Source organism: Carassius auratus, chromosome 10 (genome assembly GCF_003368295.1).
Source record: "Carassius auratus strain Wakin chromosome 10, ASM336829v1, whole genome shotgun sequence".
Classification (NCBI taxonomy): domain Eukaryota; kingdom Metazoa; phylum Chordata; class Actinopteri; order Cypriniformes; family Cyprinidae; genus Carassius; species Carassius auratus.
Window position 1 is genome coordinate 13,189,126 of NC_039252.1, and position 20,626 is coordinate 13,209,751.

A 20,626-nucleotide genomic window follows, 5' to 3' on the forward strand; every position below is an offset into this window, starting at 1 on the left:
AGGTGAGTTAACTGTAGAAACCAGTTTAAATGAATACTACCTACTGAATGTGGGATGAAATAATGCCATACCTTAAGGGGCATTTTAGCATACTCGTTTAGAATCGGCACATCAAACACCAGCCGCCTGAGGAGATGCTGGAGCATGGATGGACGCAGGTACCTGTAAAGCAAACATTACATAATAAATAAAAATGATAAAAATAATGACGTCCGCTAAGGCTAAACATGTTTTAAATGCACACTCGTTGTTTTATTGCTGCTGTGTATAACACTCACCTGCACAAAGACATGAGGCATTCCTCAATAACATCCCTCTGAGCTTTGGTTAGAGAGCGTCCTCGGGACAGCCTGTAGATGGTGTGGAGCATGGAGTCGATCATGATGGCACGGTGGTCCGTGCCAGCAAATAAAGGAGCACATTTAGTAATAAGAGGAAGCACAGCGGAGCACAGGTAACGGTTCAGTGCCAGGGCCATTTCTGTAGTGCTGAATGCGGCCTAAGAGAAAGATCAGGACGGTCATTGTGACAGTACTGGAGAGTGCAGACAGTTATGTACAGAGAATGTTGCAAGCTAAACTTAAATCCACATTTCCCATGTGAACACCACAGCTCAATATGTCTTAATATTAATTGAATGCAAACACAGACAGCATTTTTGCTAGTGAAGAAAAATACAGTAGGTATCTTACTGTGTCTAAGGAAGCTGCTGCTCTCATGTCAGGCAGGAAGCCCACTTCTAGTACATGCAACAGGAAGTCTTGGTTGTCGATGCCATAAACTCTGTCCAGAAACAGGACCATTGGTGCTTTATGATCAGGCACAAAACTGGCAGACATCTTTGGCTCAATGATGCTGTTATCTGAAATGTTATGGGCAAAACGGGAAGTGTGAGAATGGTCCGAATACATGCATCTATCTACAGTCTGTTAACTGATAATTACCTTTTCCAAAAGCAGGTATCTGGAATGGCAAGCTGATCACACCAACCAGATCCTCAATAGGCACCAGAGACCTAAGAATGGCTCTGATTCTCAAAGCCTCGCCTTTCCCAGCTTGGATCAACTATGCAAGACAGGAAGTGTGAGATGTTCAGTTAATCAGATTTAATTTAGTATCACTCAAACATTAGCATACAAACGCACTTACATGCATCTCAGGTGCACAGCGACCCAGCAAATCAATGAGAGCTGAGTAAAACGACATGATTGCATTTCCCAGGTGCACTCTGTTCTCCTCATGCTGCTCTTCACCTCCAAACCTGACACAACATAAGAAGCACTCAAAAACCTCTGTACATACTACTGTGAAATCAGACAGTAACTTTGTCAGGATAAAATTCATTTGTACGCACATGGGGAAGCGTCTGTCTTTTTTAACAGTGGGTCCATCTCTTGCAGGATCTTCTGAGATCTTAATGGCCTCTTCAATGGCAGCAAGTAGACCGTTGCCCCCTTCTCCTCTCAGCGCGGGACCAAAACACTCAGGCCTCCTGATCAGCAGTCGGACCACCACGTTGGCGTTCTCCTCCACGCTCTCTCCTGAAATGAGAACATTATATATAATGTTGAAAAACAATTCAGTTTCATTGAATGGATCTGAATTGAATTAAACTGAATGGAATTTGAGGATATTATACTGGATCTGTTTGGTCCAACTAAGCTGTACCATCAATTATTATTATTGTTATTATTATTATTATTTAATCATATTAAGAGTCTTACACTAACAAACAAACCAATAGTGTACAGTATAATGTATGCAAACTACACTCTTTATTTTACAGTTAAAACCATCACATTACAAAAACAAACCATTAACAAACACAGCAAAGCGCAGGAAATCCAGATACTTCTCGCCCCCGCAGGGATTCCACCCAATATCTGGGTAACCTTTTGATAAGAGCATGGGGCAGCTCTGCAGACCACAACCTGCCAAGTACTTCACCACCTGCATAAACAGAAACGAACAGAGTTTTCTGGCAGCCACAAAAACTGGTCAAAGTTTTCTGTTTGTACTTTAGGTTGACACACCATCTCCAGGTCTTGCTCTTGGAGGGCCAGGGCAAGTTCGTTATTATCGATACAGGATGCAGCAGCAACATCCAGAGGAGTGGAGCCACGCATTCCTAAAAGAAACGGTTTACTGGTTGGCTGATGTGACGATAAATAGTAAACATTTAAAACGAAACTGAAATTAGATTTTTGTTAATGTTAACTAGGCTACACATAAAAACCCATACTGGATATAAAAGGGAGAGACAGCTTAAAAAGATGAGTTTCTCTAAAATCAGACTTTACCCAGCCCAATGCCACTGTTCTGCAGGAGGTAGCCCAGGTGATCAAACATTGAGCGCTGATTTTGTCTGCTGATACGGCAGAAATAACACAGGAAACGACAGCAATTGGTCACCATTCGAGGGAATCTGATCTCCTGCTCAGAGAAAATGATCATTAAATTATGTTTGAACATCAGATTAAAATGTGTCTTTTAATAAAAACTGCGTACCTTGGAATCTCCACCCCCAAGTACGTTCACCATAACCTCCATGACCGTCTCATGCATCCCCAGAGCTCTCATCAGGTTGGGGTGCTGGTAGAATACCCTGTTGCTCATAATATTTCTGAAAGACGAAGCCAGAGCATGGTTGCAACTCGTGGTGTAAATTCATGACAGTGTAAGAAGATGATATCTTTTGCAGTTGCTATTGTTACTTATTGAAGTTAAGGAACTTTGTAAGGGTGTGATCATGCCCTCACCCAATACTTTGGATCATCAGCCTCTCCTCTTCAGGCCCCATCTGTACGATGAGCAGGGAGCGGATCTGTCCCAGACACTTCAGTAGCTCCATTGTGTCTTGCACAGACACTGCACTGATAGTGTAGGCTTTGGGCAATGCTCGGATGAGCTCACCCAGGGCGTCGTACTGTCTGTGTAGCAGACTGAACATGAGCCGCACCAGCTCAGGGTTCTGAATGAAAGACTCCTGAGCCCAGTGGATCATGGTGTGGGAAATCAGCTCCTGCAGAGTACCTGTGACACAAGAGCAAAGGTTCATGTAATTACATTATGGGGAAAAAAGGGACTTTGAAGTCTAATATGAAGTAAAAGACTTTTACTGGGTTTTTTATCTTCTTCGGGTTCAGGCTCAGCCTCCGGCTTCTTTCGCAAGCTCTTAACTTTCTTCACTAGTCTCAAGAGGCACCCACGCAGAGAGGTGTCCAACTCCTCTTCCTGCTCTTCCTCTTCAATATGAACACCTTTAATAGAGGAGGAGAATACATGTGACGCCCTACATCAGCGCTATTCAATTGGAGACCCGCCGGCCGAATACTGCCTGCCAATCATCTTCATCTGGCCCGAGGAAGAATATGCAGGTCGCAAATATGCCTTATAATGATTTTGCACTGATTAGTTTGTCCACAAGGTGTCAACACTGGCACAGTCCAGCCAAAAAAAGAAAAGGAAGAAACGCAACAACAAACCTACCGGAGACCGCAACATCAATAGACGGGCAGCACTGACAATGTGAGGGAGTTATGAGATATCTACCACATCTCTAGTTTAAAGGGGTTTAGAGACCGTTTTATCAATGATAATTTGATGAGGTCAATGATGAGTGCTGACACTGGACAAAGGTAATCAAAGGAAGTAGCCTATAATTTGAAAGTCTGAGAAAAAAAAGTTCAGAATCCTTCAACTTTATGCAAATGAAGAGCGACTTGTGGGAGAGATAGCCAATAGGAAAGAAGACAGCAAAGCTCATGTGATAGTTCTCCTCTCAGCCGTAGGTAAACATACGCAATGGAAAAAACAGGCTCCGTTTCTCATAGATTTTTGTTTGTATGTACATACAAAGTGTGAGCGCAGCTAACCAATCACAACACATTTAGTTTTTTGGAAGGCGGGCCTAGATCAAACCTTGAACTAATTGAGCTGTTTGTGCCAGACTGGGGACAAAGATATTGCAATAATGTAAATTATGTGAAAATAATGTGTTTTAGAACCACCAAGCATGAGAACATGTTCTTGTACATCCCCAAAACAAAATCAAGACTTTGTAAAACAACATAATAGGACCCCCTTAATCCTTGTATGAAACATTTCAGAGTATATGTTCTTTGAACAGAGTTTAGTCTGTGTGGATAAACTGACCACAGTGAGCCAAAAGGTCATGGTGAAATGACAGCAGGTCATTCCGGACTTCCTCAGGAACGGGGCAAACATCCTCCTCTGGAGAGTTCTTAAAGCTCATCAACATGTTCACCTGAATAAACAGTGTAAGTGTAAATTATAGCTCTTTTTTCCATGGCGAGAAAAAGCAGCCTTGGAATGAATATATATATATATATAAAAGCTAAAAAAGCTGATATATATATATATATAAATAACATTTTTAGCTTTATATATACCAAAGCTGCATTGTCTCTCCAGAGCGGCTGAACAGTACCTGTTCCTGTGGAGGGGAGCGGAATTCGCGGGTCTTGCGGGCTGTTTCTGCGGCACTCATCGTGAAGGCCAGCATGAGCTCATTATAACGCTGTCTCTGATTGGTCTGCACCTGGTTGACAAACCTGTCTGAGAAAGCAATAATGGCTTCCACTCTGTGACGTAGCTCACAGTCACAGAAATATTGCAGGAGTGTACACATCTAAGGATAAGAAAGATTAAAAAAAAGAAAGAAAATTAGGGGAAATTATACTAATATATATGAAAGTCTTCAATCAATAGTACTTCACCTGAAGTTTAACAGACTCAGGAAGCTTCATGTGTAGCAGTCCTTCTCCCACATCCTCCTCTTCCTTTGTTTCTGTCTCTGCTGCACCAGTTTCTTTTTCAACTTCTTCATCTGTTTTTTTCTCTCTATCCATTTTTTCTGCAGCATGTTCTTCCTCCTTCCCTTGTTTTCCTGCATGCTTTTCATATTCCTCCTCCTCAGGTTCGATCTCATCCTCCTCCTCTTCTTCAAGCTCTTCTTCCTCTTCCTCTCCCATTCCTTCATCCAGTAGCTCTCTCTTATTTTCACCCTCTACTTCCCCCTCTTCCGCTTTAACCTCCATTCCTTCCTCTTTGTAGACCAGCTGTTGTTCGGCATCGCCAGTTTTGGCAGCCTCCAGCTCTTCAGTTGGGTTCTCGCCATCACTGAAGACCGATGGTTCGATTAGCTTCAGGATGTGCTTGACGTCACTGTCATCAAACACGCCCATTATTAGCAAGGTGCTGATGAGTTTCAGAATGGGCACGAAGTGGAATTCAACGCTGCCACCTACTGGATCTCGCATGGCCTGCCCACCGTCCTGCACGGCTTCTGTAAGCATGCTGAGGGCATGGTCTTTAAGCATCTACAGTACAGAAAGACAAAACAAGGTAGCAAAGAGAAATTAAGATGCAAATTTTGTGTCAGTCTTTACAACCAGACACAAATTTCATTCTCACCTACCTGCAGAGGTAAAATGGGACTGAGGGTGTAAAGGTCTGCATTAGTACCCACAAATCCAGTTGGGGCAAAGTGTAGTTTGGGGCGTAGACAGGTTGTTAGCCCAACACCAGGAAGCGCATGGGCCTTCTCAGTATCTGAATAGAGGGTGATGCTACGTGTGTCATCCGTCATGGGCACAATGAACTCTTTATTAGTCATGAGACGGTTGCGCTTGGCAGACTCGAGGTGCATGGAGATAAGCAAGTCGTAGTAGCCGCTGCGGATGGGGCCGGGAAGGTAGGTGTTTTCAATGGCGTAAAAGAGCTGCGATTCGTCAACATGGCTGCAAAGGGCGTGAGCGACACGGTTGTTGCCCAGAGCGCACACCGAACCATACAGTTTCAGTGTGTGGTAATGGAACTTCATTAGGTTGGTGCACTCCGACAGTTCCAGGATGTCAATGCACCTGGAGAAGAGAGAAAAGTTACATTTTTCATAGCACACTGAATTCTTTTATTTAAAAGGGTCAAGCATTTTTTTCTAATTTCTAATATAATAACCAGGTACTATTTCCATACTAAATGTAATACCTGTTTTCTTCTGGAATGTGCAGCGCCATCATAATAAGAGGTTCCATGCACTGCACTTTCCAGCCCTGCCTCTCACTCACACGGCCAGTTTCAGGAGCCAAAAAGTGATTGGGCATCCGGCTCCAAATGACAGGTGTTAATATCTGGACATCCAACCTGGGAGGACACTGAGGGACCGGGTTCTTATGGTCGCTACGGAACATGGCTGCAGAGATGGGCATAATGTTCTGGAAATAGAAAGGAAAAGGAGAATAAGAATAAAAAACAATTTACATTAAAAATCACTGTATAATGTTTGTACAACAAAATGACATTTTTAGCATGGGATAGTGACCTTTAATTTGCCGAGTTCCACCTGTAACATGTTCTGGCTTGATGGCAAACAAAAGACAGCAGGGAAGAGCTTAGTATTGGGTTCCACCTGAAACACAGAGAAAGAGCTTAATGTCACATTAAATGGACATAAAATTAGAGGTGCACGATAAATATCGGCAGATCCTCAACAAGGATTTGCGCAGCTTATCAGTTAACATCGGCTCTGTACAGTAACAGCTCCTGAAATCATGCACCTGATGGAATTTACCACTGATTAGATAACCGGCTTTACTGACGAGGTGCGCATTCATTATCGCCCGATATTTTTCGTGCACCCCTACATAAAATGATGGTGCTATTTAGTATTTGTAAAATAAATTAATAAATTATAAATTTGTATTAATTTTATATTATATAGCACTTGAAAAAACTCTGACCACTTTCTCTCACCTGGTAGAAGGCATTGATCTCTTTCCCATTGGCTGTAAAGGTCATCAGTCCTGTGTCCAGGTCCACCAAGCAGCCAATCACAAAATCCTCCTGGCTGATGCGTGTTTGCTGTGAGCTGCTGAACTCTCCTCCCCAAACCATGTAGCAATTGCTGCGTTTTACACTGAGGAAAGCAGAGTAAAGTGATATGAAATGGCTTAAGTTAAGCCTGGGTCATTGCTCATGTATGCCTATTCTGGTGGAAAATGTACGGAAGTATGTAGCAGCATGAATGGTCTTACCTGTCATGAATGTTGCCTTTATCGTCCCCAACAGTAACGGTTACATTTCTGACTTTACCCAGATCAAAATGTGGGTCATACTGGTGGTAGTCAGGAGTAACCCACCCTACCCATACTCCACTGGGCTCCTGTCCGGCAAACACCCGGACTGAATAATAATACTGGTGGAAAGAAAATAAGCTTTTATTATACATGACAACATTGACAAGGATCAAAGCATTATTTAAAAGAATTCTGCAAGTGATGCAAAGATATTTAGTAAGCAAAAGATTATAAAATTTCATCCATACAGTCGTTGTGTTAGAGATAATTTCAGTATCGTCTCGATCATCTGGGACAACATCCTCCATCAGACGAGGCACTGCTGGAACCACTGGTGGTGGGGCAATAAATGCTGCCTTTTTTGCCATAGAAAAAAACCTGGAAATCACGGATACTTTGTCATTTCATAAACAAGAGAGAGAATTACAAATCTCTCATTGACTTTATATTCTCTCACCCTCTCTTTTTGCTCTTCTCTGTGGTGGTGTCTTTCTCATTCTCGCCCTCTTTGTTGCCAGGAAGCTCTTTAGGGACAGATGGCTCTTTTTCTTTCTCGTCTTGCTCCTTACGAGTGGCTGATTTCTTCAGGAGCTCAAATTCAGATTCAGGGTCCACCTCAAGGGCCTCATCCTCAGGGATAGTGAGGGTTCGGGTGAGGGGGGAAGCTCCCACTGGCACTTTGAAGGTTTCATGGAATTCGATTGGCATGCTGAGTCTAAAGAACAGAAGGTCTGTGTTGGCATTCTGAGACCCAAATGTCCTATGGTTCAGTTTCAGACAAGGGGCGCTATCCACTGTTCCATCCACACGGTAAACCTGTTGGAGCAATTAAAGACAAGTGTCAGAGACAGTGTTATTTTTAGCTTTTTTAGCGTATATTAATACTTGGAAGAATATTTAATATGTTCATTTTTCATTTTAAATTTTGTTTAAGTTATAGTAATTGTCATGTATTATTATTATTTTTTATATATCCAATTTAGCTTTTTATTTCGATTTCTGTTTCAGGTTTAATCACTTTAGTACTTTATCTTATTTCAGTTATTTGCAATATTATCCACAACATTTTTGATTTTCATTAAAGATTTTCATCTAATTTTCATAATTTATTTTATTTCAGCTTTGATTTAATGAATGAAGATGATTTTTAATAGTTTTAGTTTAATTTAACATCACTTGATTGAGAAAAGGAAAGACCTGCAGCTGAGATTCACATTAATTAATAAGGCATTTTCAGAGCGTTTTTACCTCAATATGAGGATGGTCTGTTGGCACAGGCACAAACTGGGGCAAGCTCTTGCTGAACCACATGGTAATATCTCTCTTCATGTTGATGGCAAAAGGCTCAAAACCTTCCTGCAGGCCGCAGATTGTGAAGTAACGCAGGCTGCTCACATTCTGCCCAAGGTTAATACGGCCAACCTGAGACAGCCCCAGACTGCACACAGGGATGAAGCCTGCTCAGGAGAACAACGGACATATTAGTAGATGTCACAGCAACTAATGTCTCAATCTTATTCCTCTTCATGACTCTCACCTTCTCCGATATCAATGTCTTTGAAGGCCATCTCAGACCCAGAGTCACTAATAAGCATTTCTCCATTCAGAGTAAACATGATGATCTGCTCCGTCAGGTCAATCATGCAGCCCACCGTGTCACCAGACTGCCATTGCCGGCCAAACGGCTCATTTCCTATATGCCAACGCTGAGCCTAGGGTTCAAAATCAGATATATTATATTATACAGTACTCTTCAGTTTAATTTTTAAAGATATTTATATTTTACTCTACATTAAATTGGTCAAAAGTGACAGTAAAAACATTAGGTGCAATTAACAACAGTAGAAAGTTCTTAAAACAAAGAAGCCCCTAAGAATGCTAAATTTTTCCATTAAAGTACCTTGAACCCATTGAAGACATAGGCCAGGTCATCTGACCCCAAATCTCTGTCAGCATGGACGCTTGGTCTTGCCCACCCAACTCTCATCTCTCCCAATGTAACCGCCTCAAACTCAAAGTACCATTTGCCTTGGGTTACAGCGTAGGATTTCTCTGCCCTGAACACACGGATCTTATCACTCCGACCACTGCCAGCCCCATGGCCACCTAAAATAGAGACTAATAGTTTACAAATACAAAATTCATTGTATGATTTTAAGTTCCCTTCGAAGAGGTTGATTTGGTAAATGACTAGATGGACAGACTCACTGCTCTCCTGGTCAGGTGGCTCAATATTGTAGCCATAGCCAATCAGAGTGCGTACAGCGGCACATACACAGTCACGATTGGTCTTTTTCGTCTTTTCATCCAGTAGATTGTACGGCACAAGACGGGGGTTGCGCTTGTTCACAATGTCCTAAAACAAATCAGAAACAGATGCAGCAATTCCTACAGTGAAGATCATGTATTAAAATGCTAACCTCATGAAAAAATCTAGATTTATAATTATTATTGTATATCTTAACATTTTCAAAAGATTTTAGGAAAGAGTATTTCTGTCAGAAAATTGTTAAATACGAGTTCCGAAGAACAAAAACAAGAAAAAAAATCTGAAAAATGGAAACTCTGAAAAAAGACTTGTAAAGGATAAACCATGCTCTAGATGCATTTGTGCTTTTCCTTATTTTTGTCATTTGTTATATTTTGTTGCTCCTGAAAAAAGCGTGCAGCCCTACCTGAATAATGCTGTAAGTCCATCCTTGATGAACACGGTCTCGAGCCCAGACGTTGTGTCCATTTTCAGCCAGTCTTTCCACAAGTGTGTTCTGATTCGGTGTCAGTTTTACATGGTTGAGGTCCAGAGGAGCAGGTTTGTATCCATTACTTTGCATATATCTAAGAATTAAAAAAAAAAAAAAAGTAATTTAAGTTTAGAATTTATTTTTTTTTTTTTTTATACATGTTTAGTACTGTTCAAAAGTTTGAATTTCGGTAAGTATCTTATGCTCATAGAGGCTGATTTTTTTTTTCAATCAAAAACTACTGTGAAACATTATTACAATTAAATATAACTTTTAAATTCTTAAATTTAATTAATTCCTGTGATTCCAAAGCTGAATTTTCAATTCTTCAGTGTCACATGATCTTTCAGAAATCATTCTAATATGCTGATTTGATGTTGAAAACAGCCATACTGTTTAATACCTTTGCAGAAACAGATTTTTTTTCAGGATTCTTTGATGAATAATAAAATAATTTAACTGAAACAATTTTCTAAAACAATGTAATAGTCCTACCTTTTTGATTTTGATAACATTTAACAATCTTGCTGTAATATTAAAGGATTTATTTCTTTCAAAAAAATAATAATGTATTTAATTATACATTTTTGAGCAAAAGCAATTGAGACTTCATTAATCATATTCATGATTAGTGGTTATCAGAATATTCTCTAGTACTGACGTTTTAGGAAGTTTGATTTTCTTCAAGTTCTCCTCTGCTTTTTCGTCACCCATTCCAACGTGACATCCTAAAGCCAGAAGAGTCCTATACAACACAGAGAAACAGGGATTAATTAACCAGACAGAAACAAACATGTCAAATCTCAGTATTTCACTCACTTCAGTGTCTCTCCGGACATTGCCAAGTTGTAGTTCTTCTCAGGCTCTGGGAGGCTCTGGAAATCCACTAGACATGGATGCAGCTTTTTGTTGTCATCACGAAACTAAAAGAGTGTAGACAGCAGAATGACAGTATTGAGTTACTGACTTCATACAGAGACAAATCGACAAAAAGACACATTATTTATATATTAAATATATTTATTGTGCACATAGTATTTTAATGATATATTTATCTTATGTAGTCATAGACTGACCGGTCCATAGGTCCAGCCCTGCTCAATTCGAGTGACGGCCCATAGCTCATGGCTGTTCTCAGCCAGTCTCTCTCTAATCCGCTCTAGATGAGGAGGAAGCACAATCTGCAGAAATAATTTAGATACCAAAATCAGTAGATCTCACTTTATTAATATATTTATTTAGCTACATTTTATGAAATCCTACCTGCACAGTGTCCACCGGGCAAGGGGTGAAGGCAGTGTGGGAAAGAGACTGGGTCGGACCCAAAAGGTTCCGGACCCCATCGAAGTCATGCTTGTACTCTTTAATGGGCTCAATATGCAGTTTATCTCTGGGCAGAACTGCCTCATAGCATGGGGCGTAACCAGGAGGAGGAAGGAATTTAAAGTCTCCATGCCGTCCACCAAGTAGAAACCGAACTCTGTGGAACACATTTTTGAATTTGTCCCATTAAGTCAGGTCTAATTCTGCTCTCTGAGGTCCACTTTCCTGCTGAGTTTAGCAGCATCTCACATGCCTGGAAGTTTCTAGTGATCCTAACGACTCTGATTAGCTGGTTCAACAGTGTTTAATAAAGGCTAGAGCTAAACTCTTCTGGATAGCGGCCCTCCAAGAACAGAACTTGAGATTCAAAGTTAACATTGTTGTGTTGAAATTAAAAGCTTGGCTCTTACTTGATCCCAGCTGAGAAGCTGACCGCAGGGAAAAAGAGACCGTCCAGGTTAAAGTTCTCGAACATGCCTTGAACGGGATGTCCATTGATCCGGAAGGAGATGCTAGGAACGCTCAGATCCAAACAGCAGCTCACCACATCTCCAGCCGCGAGAATGTGTGGATTTGATGAGGCCACCTGACGAAGTACACGACCTGACGAGAGCATAATGTTCTAGATGACCGCAGTGGGATATCAGTGTGCTGGCACAGATGAAGGAGGGTAATCCTCACCTGTCCACAGATGTAGCCCATCAAAGCCATATGAGTAAAGATCATCTCCAACTCCATTGCTTCCCCATCCCTCTCCTCCTCCAGGGTAAGGGCTGTAACCCTCGGTCAAAGCCCAGCCAACACGAAGGTGACATGGCTGAGCAGTCAAGAATGACTCCACATGGTCTACAATTAACTCGTAGTACCACTTCTTATATTGTGTAGAGCCTTCACATGTGCCCAGAAAATGTTGGGTCTCATACTGCAAAACATCAAACATGAGCTCCAGATGCCAAACAAACTAATCTACATAGCTCTTTTACGATGTATTATTTGGTTTGTAGTCAGACCTGGTGACATAATTGATGATGTTGGTCTGCAGGAGGAGATCACGCCCTGGAAGCAGATTCTCAGTGATCAGATTCTGATTGGACCTCACGGCAACACCATTACACACGCATAAAGAGCAGAGGACATCTAGAACCTACAATGAAAAGTCACAACAGAGCAGATACGACTGAAGGATGCAGTCCAGAAAAGTTTCAATCTTGATTACGAAGAGAGATCAACCTTGTGATTGCGTCCATGTTTGTCCAAAAGTGCAATGATAGATTTGATGTGGTTCTCCTGGATGATGTTGAGCACCTCAGGGCTTTCAATAAGGATACAATACAGCACCTCCAGAATGCCTGCCAGTTAAAATATGCACATTTACACAACCGTTTAAAAGACATTTTTAAGAAAAAAATATTTTCAATCAGGAAGGACACATTATATTGATCCAGTGTTAAAGTACAGACATTCTATATCAAATAAAGGTTTTTGAACTTTCTATTTATCAAAGAATCATAAAAAAGCTTTTAAATAAATCTCAACGGCCTCTGTTTTTAAATCAATTATGGCTTCCTACCTGAGGATGCCTCTAAACGGTCCAGTTTGCTGACCAACCAGTCAAGATTATCACAAAACAAAGCACAGTTTGACCTGTTTCCTCTGATCAGAGATGCTATAGGAGAAAAAAAAAAGTAAGGGCTTTGCATTTTTCTAAAAACACTGAAAACAGTGTGGCTAAGCATGCATTCCATGTTATAATCATTAGTAGACACAACCATACCCAACAGCTCATAAAATAAGTTGACTATCTCTTTCCAGTACTCTGCTGCTTCCTCCCCGGCAAATTCTGAGAAGTGGGCTGAAGTGTTGTAGACATTCAGCCGATCAACACAGTCCAATACAAGACTGATCATGCCCTGTGCAACAAAGCAGACCTTGGTAACTATGTGCGTATGCTTTTGTAAATGTTAAAGACAATATAGGATTTAGTGTAAATGAAATTATACAGTATATATTTGCCAGCATGTCTAACCTCCTCTTGGAATAGATTCTGTCGGTTCCTTAAGGAGCGCAGTTTGGTCTGCTTCTCTTCATGTTCCAGCTCCTCCTCTGGAGGTCGGAAATAGAAAATGAGATCCTGCAAGGACAGAACCACGGCATCTAGAGGCAAAGACGGAGGTGATGTGCCTGGAGATTTACTCTTCCCTCTCAGAGAGTCCAGACCCCTGTCAGACAACACAAATTAACAAATACATATTTATATTTAGCCTTGATTTAAAAAAAACAATTTTTCAGCACAAGCCTATCTATCTGGTCTCCAAGTCTGGCTAAGCTGGTCTGTTTTGGTGGTGTTTGGGTACTTTTTTTCTTTCATCCTAGAAGACCAGACTAAACCACTATAAGCTGGTTTAAGAAAGGATTTTTCTTACTTAATGAACTGAGTGAAAAGTCCTGTTGTGCTATAGATCATTCTAGCAGCCTGGGATTCTGCTGTTTGAGAACGCGCTACAGTCAGAGCATCATCCATGTGACCCTCCTGATGAAGTATAGCCTAAGAAAAAGAAGCACACATGTTAGCACTGGTGAAATCTCCGAATTGTGCAGTCTTAGGCCTGACTAGAGTGAATTTACATTGCTGTTTTTCTGTTTTGGAAAAGAGTCTCTTATGATCTCCAAGAATGCATTTATTTAATACAGTAAAACAGCAATAATGTGATTAATATTTGTACCTTCCTTTTCAATGGCCCCAGCCGAGCAGATTTGGCATCCACCGAGGCATAAGTAAGCCATAAGCTGGTAGAGACATGCTGCACAAAGCACATGGACTCTCCATACTTGATCTCTGGGATCCCCATTCCCTCCACATCACGTTTCTGAGCCACCTCCGTCTTCTCCTACTCATTCACATGATGTTTGATGTCAAAGATTGATAGAAAATATTTTCAAAAGGCCAGCCTCCCAGAGACTAAGGTATGAAGCTGAGAGCGGTATACAAACCTTTGAAGCACGAAAGCAGAAAGCGGAGTTCTTTGTATTGGCTTTTTCCGCATCCACAAGCAGGAGTCCTTTCTCTTCATCCAGACACAGATACCTGCCTGTGGTGATGTGACGCACTCTGAAGGACTGACCCCACTTCATGTGGCTACCACTCCACCTGTGTACAGGTTGAACATCAGCTCAAAGAAAGAAAGAAAAAAAGTATATTTTTGTTAAGGCTCTTGATGTATACAAATAGCACCAACCCAATGCGAAGAGGCTCCAGCCTCCACAGAGATCTGGCGTGGCTGCACACGGCTCCACCTTCATAGTGTGCATTTCTGAAAAATCATGAAAAACAAGAAACGATTGACTGTGATGCATGTTTTCACTGAAAAAAAATACATTAAATTGTTTACATTACATTAGCGTATGGTTTTATATCTCACCGTCTCTGGTCATCGCCCTGGTCAGCAGCAGGAATTGTTAAACATTCATCCATGTGCCCGTGGAAAAGACGCAAAACATGCCCTCCTGTCAGATACCCTGCACAAAGGGAACATCACAAAATAATGCATTACATTTGTTGTAAATACAATGAAATTGGTAATCTCCGTAATGCATATCAATATTAGTTGCTTACCCTCTGCCAGCTCACATCCAGAACAGACTGGGTTCATGTTCCAAAGAGTTTGCATAAAAGAAGCATCCACCATGAGGTCTCCACTGGCATAGGAAAGGTGCTGTTGATGGGACAAATTTTTAAAGGTAAACTAAAAGTGAGACTGTGCTGACTACATACAGTGGAGATGAGCATTACCAGATATCTTTCAGAAGACACGCTAACCAGGATGAGATCATCGCCCACCCTGACCTTTTCACCCTCTGACCTCTGCTTGGATGCAGGGTGAATGGTCCACCAACATGCCTCGCCTAAATGAAGATATGGACCTCTTTTAATCAGAGTTCCCTTTTGTATATTTACAAGTACATTTGTGATAATGATCCACCAGAAATCAGACACCTGTCGACTCCTCACGCAAGCCCACGTCAAAGGCCAGCTTGTCTGTGAGGGACCTTGATGTCGTCAAACAGCTGAGGTACTGCGTCATGCAAAGAGATGTCAATGAGTAAAAACAGACAGGCTGAATGACTCTTTCACTGTAGTGATGATCTAGTAATGTATATGTGTATTCAGATTTGACCCACCATGCTAGAGTGAGTGTGTCGGAGCAGGATTGCGTGGCCATACAACAGCGTGCGGTGGCCTCCTCCTTGTGAAGACTTGGAAGAAGGTGGAAAAACATGATTATATACAATTCAAAAAATGTATAAACATCTATATGCCTCTCTGTTGTTACTTTTCAAACTCCAACAAGACCAGTTTTTTGACACACTAATAAACAAAAGATTAATAAAACATTAAGGTGAGTAAAGACAAGGACACTCTGACAGTGTTTAGCATCACAATGACTATGCGGCTATATTAGAAACACAGCAATAAGAATAAGCTAAATTCAAAGAACATTTCGAGGCACAAAGAGAAACCTACCCATTTATCCAAATCGACTGCCTAAAACAGGCAAAAGAAGAGGAGGACTCAAACATTTTAAGGTTACAAATATGTACACTTTTATGGAGAAGCCTCATGCTGTTTCAAACTTAAATGAACTTTTTTTTGTAGGTGACTGAGACTTGAAGTACGTGCTCTGAACCGACCTCATTAAGCTCAGTTGTGTTAGCCAGCATCTCCTGTAGGGCCCGCACAGATAAGGACTGCTCCAGAATAAAGCAGCATATCGCCAGATCAGGAGGAACATTCTAGAATGGCAAGAAAGAAGTGTACAGGAAAACTGGCAATCCAAAGCCTTATACAATATTTAATAAATTCTGAATGAGATCGATGAAAAGCAAACCTGGGCATTGGATGTAGTTTCCAGAAAACACAGGCGATTCCCAAAACCCTCACAGGACAGACAGAGTTTGATCTGCTCCTTTAAGATAGTAGCAGTGCACTGTAGAACCACCTGGTCATCCTACAAAGAAAATGGATGCAAAGAAATAATTCTTAGGATTAAATATATAAATAAATAAGCCTAAATATTTTAGAATATTTAAAAAGCAAAAGAAATTGAACTTTCAACTTTGTGTTCTAGACAATATTGTTTTTTTGATGCATTTTGTGATATCAAAACTACTGGCAATAAATATCTCAATTCTATTGCTGATTTGGAATCCAATCTGATGTCTGTTAAGATGTTAACACTTCCTGAAATACTGCTTTAGACGAGTCATCAGTGTTTTCTTTGTAACAGTATGTTCATAGCACATGCTGCTGCTAAATAACATGACATTTGTAGCCTTGATCAGGGCAGCATGCATCTAATCCTGAATGTGGCTCAGGTTACAGCCTAAACACTTGAGGAGGCCTAGATGAGGGCCTGTTTGAAATTCGAAATTAAAATTTTGCCTTAATATATTTAACCTCTATGAGAAAGTGAAATTATTGTTCTTAGTAGAACATCGTGATAAAGCCTGTGGTAGTGCTACTCATTTTTATGTGCAGCACCCGCCGTCTGTAACTCTATTCCCATATAAGGTGACCTCAAAAGTCTTGATTTGATAGACAGCCTCATAATTGCTCCACTGATTCAGTTCAAATTATATGATGTGTTGTACAAATATGTCATGTTTATGCAATTTCTATTGTCAGCATTTCATTATAAAGATGTAATGTAAGAATGCCTTTTTAAAGAAATTGGGGCAGGTCATGTCCTTGACAGATTAGTGACGGTGTATTATGTATGTAAGTGTGTCATCTGCTGAGATATTCCAGGGCTGGAATGTAAGCCAGTGGGCCGTGAAAAACCCTGTCCACACTGACACATGCTGCTAGCAACCTGAGACCCAGCACTTCACAATATGGTCATTGTGAGAACACAAAAATAATAATTATTATTTTTGAATTGAATAAATGTCAGAATATGTATTTATACTGGGTGAAAGGGGAAATGCATTTTCAAGTGAATAAGAGTTTATCTCATTTACATCATCCAATTAAAATGTAACCTATTTAAACCTGTTGATGGAAATATATTAAGGTTAAAAAATTTTGGGTCAGGTTTTTTTCAATAATTATTAATACTTTAATTCAGCAAGGTTGTATTAAATAGTTTAAAATGACAATAAAGGCTTTTATACGATCACAAAAGATTTCCTTTTAAAATAAATAATATTCCTTTGAATTTTCAAATTCAAAGTTTTCTGGAAAATAAATAAATAATAATAAGCCGTTTTCAAAATCTTAAGTAGGAAATTTGCATATTAGAATGATTTCTGAAGATTCATGTGACACTGAAGACTGCATACATTTTTACAACAGTATTTATTTATTTAGGTTTTTACATTTATGGGAATTCGTAAATTTTTAGATATTATAAAGTTACTTAAAAGTACTCAATGTAGTCAATTAACATGAAGTCACAAAAATCTACATCTATAAAGAAAAAGATTTAGAACACTTTTTTTTTTTTTTTATCATGTCACTTTTTGAACATTAGCCATGCTATGTAATTACATTAACACAAACATTAAATTCTTTTTCCATCAGCTTTCTCCTCTACTTGTCTCTCCTGGCCTCCTCCTCATTCCCGGTCCCTCTATTTCAGGCTATAGCACCTGCTACATGCAATTTTCCCGAGCCAGAATACATCACGACATATCAACCGACAGTGCTGACTGGAAACTGAGCCACGAACAAATGTCTGTTCATTAACGACAGTCAAAAGATCATTAGCACAGAGTCTAAAGGAGAGAATGGCCATCTGACTCCTGTTGAACAATCACTCCAGAATAAAACTTTAAATGAAAAAATGTTCTGAATCCTGAAATACATATACCAGTCAAAAGTTCGGACACACCTGCACAGTTTAGAATAATAGTAAAATCATATAACTATTTTCTTTCACCATCAATTACAACTTGTTTTTAACACGATTAAAAAAAATTGACTTTTTATCACAAGAATCACATACAAGTCATATTTTTCTACAAAACTTAATTTAAAAGAATTTCAGATCATGACAAACAAATAAAAATGGTCTCCAAACTTTTGACTGGTAGTGTAGTTTCTCCACTTAACGGTTAAATTATGTTCTTGAAATGTTCCGGTTAATCAAACAAAGCACTAAATATGAACCGAAAAGCTCTAGAGGCTGTCATAAAAGTAGAAGGACATGTAACAGACTTTTTAAATAGACTGAAACAAACAGGTGTTGGTTAAGGGACAAGCCCAGAAAGCTGCTAATGCCATCTCTGTATATAGACTATAGTGCACACAGACAGCAGCATTTCAAACAACAGTAGAACAGCACTAGTTATCTCGATCTATGATGAATTCCATACTGTTTTTAAAATCTTTCAGTGCATCAATGACAGGATAGTTTTAGCTCTGGCAAGAACAACTAATAACATGCTCATGTTGACATAACCCCAACACAACCAGGTCAGGCATGTACAACACTAAGGTCAAGGATGGGCTCCTCTCTCCACAGAAGTGTGACAATATACAGTAGAGTGCAACCATATATTATAGCAGCAACGGACCGCATACTTACATCCTAAATTCATATACAGTATTCACCCTGCGTATTTAGTCTACAGTCTAGATTTATATTTTAGTCTTGGCAGTATGTTGCCTTCTTGATTCTTTCGGTGAACAGTGTAAAATCCTGTTTCAAGAGTGACAATCTAACCTCTGCACTGGACCTTGTATAAACAGACAACAAAGACTCACACCTGGTCATGCCACTCCACATTCATCCAAAAACATCCATAAAAATGGCATGAGAAAAGCTGTCAAAATGTGGTCAACTTAATATAAAAAGCGTTTTGTTCAAGATTTCCACACTTCAAACAAGGATTTCTTATGATTTACATTCATTCACAATATTTCTAAAGTGTAATATACTGTGTATTATATAAAATGTATAATCACATTCTTACTATAAGGTATAGTTATGCAAATTAATCAGAGGTATGGTATGGCATTGTCAAGAATAACTCACTGTTCGTAAGAACTGGATTTCCTCCTCTCCCTCTGCTCCTTCTGCCATGGTGCAGAAGATCTACTAGCCGTACAGATGTCAGGATGGTGGTCCCTTCTCTTTCCTTCTTCCACTCAAGACGACAGATTGCCGGTTTGTGTGGGAGTACTGGGAGTCATCGGCTCTGATGAAGGTGGTTCAGAGAGATTGACAGGGAGCTCCACTTTCTTTAGTTTCCCCTCACTGCTCCGCATTAAAGGGGAGGAGCACCAGCCTCATTAAACGAAGATATCACTTTGTTTGGTTTGGCTACTTCGTAATAAATTATACTGTTGTTAATATCTTTTTATGACAACAGGGACTGAAGCTTTTATTTAATGAGTGACAATGAACCTTCCTTTTTAATGCCTTCTCTGAACTTGATCGGTGCTTGAGATACAAAAATTAAATGACAAAGTAAAAGTACCTCAGCTTGTAAAAAGTACTCAATATTTTGTTATATAGTTTCTAAGAGAAAATTTAATAAACTGATCTTCTATAAAAACAACAAAAAAATTTAACTACTGAAATTGATTTTATTAAGAACAAAGAAAATTTGTGACAGCTCACAAACATAAAAACACAAATAAAAGCATTGTTTCCATAAAATAATAAATGATTATACAATCCAATGTCAGATCCCAGTCATTGGGAACTAATATTTAACCAATAAAAATTTTAAGAACCGTTTAAAGTGGTAACGGGTTCCAAGCAGACATTCGCACCTCATGTGAGGGCCAGCGGGGAGAGTCTCTGTAGTGCCTCCTTGCGGTCACATGCCTGAACTGAAAGGCTGGAGGGGAGAGATCGCAAGGTGACCGGTTACATGTGTCATTTTCAGAAATCACACCAACATATGACAAAGGAGCAAAATTTGGAAACACAAATGGAGGACTGGCATTCAGCCATGAGGCAGTTTCCTTTTCACTTCCATTTAGAGGAGAGACTTGATCCGTTTTAAAGTCTTCGACTGAGCTTGTGTCTTCAAAGGGTTTCAACGGCACCGTCTGCTCGAAGGACATTGGAGACGCAAGATCAGGTTTAAGAATTTCTTCAGGAACACTTGAATCTTGATGACCGTCTTTACCATGACCACCAATGTGGCACTTCTGAGCCAATAGTTTATGAAGGTCAAGTTCCTCGACATCCAGCTCTGTTTGCTTGCAGGGAAACTGATTTTTAGTTTTGTCTCTTGTGGGCAAACCTGGATCTTGGTTTGGATTCTCCAACGAGCTCAGAGAATTCACATCCACATCTTTGTCATGGAACGTTAGGGTAATATTGTGACATGTTGCACACCTCTTGATGTTTAAAATCAATAATCGGCTCATGATCGAATGACTCCACACCTGAATCAGGGCTAGCATTGTGGTATACCTATAAAAGCCTGATTTACTGGTGGAGATCCCAC

General features: G+C 40.0%; 1 pseudogene; it reads right to left on the bottom strand.

The window, feature by feature from the left end:
* The window catches only part of LOC113109908 (ryanodine receptor 1-like), a 47,570-nt pseudogene extending 28,207 nt beyond the window's left edge, over window positions 1-19,363 (bottom strand).
* Between the last annotated feature and the right edge of the window lie 1,263 nt (window positions 19,364-20,626).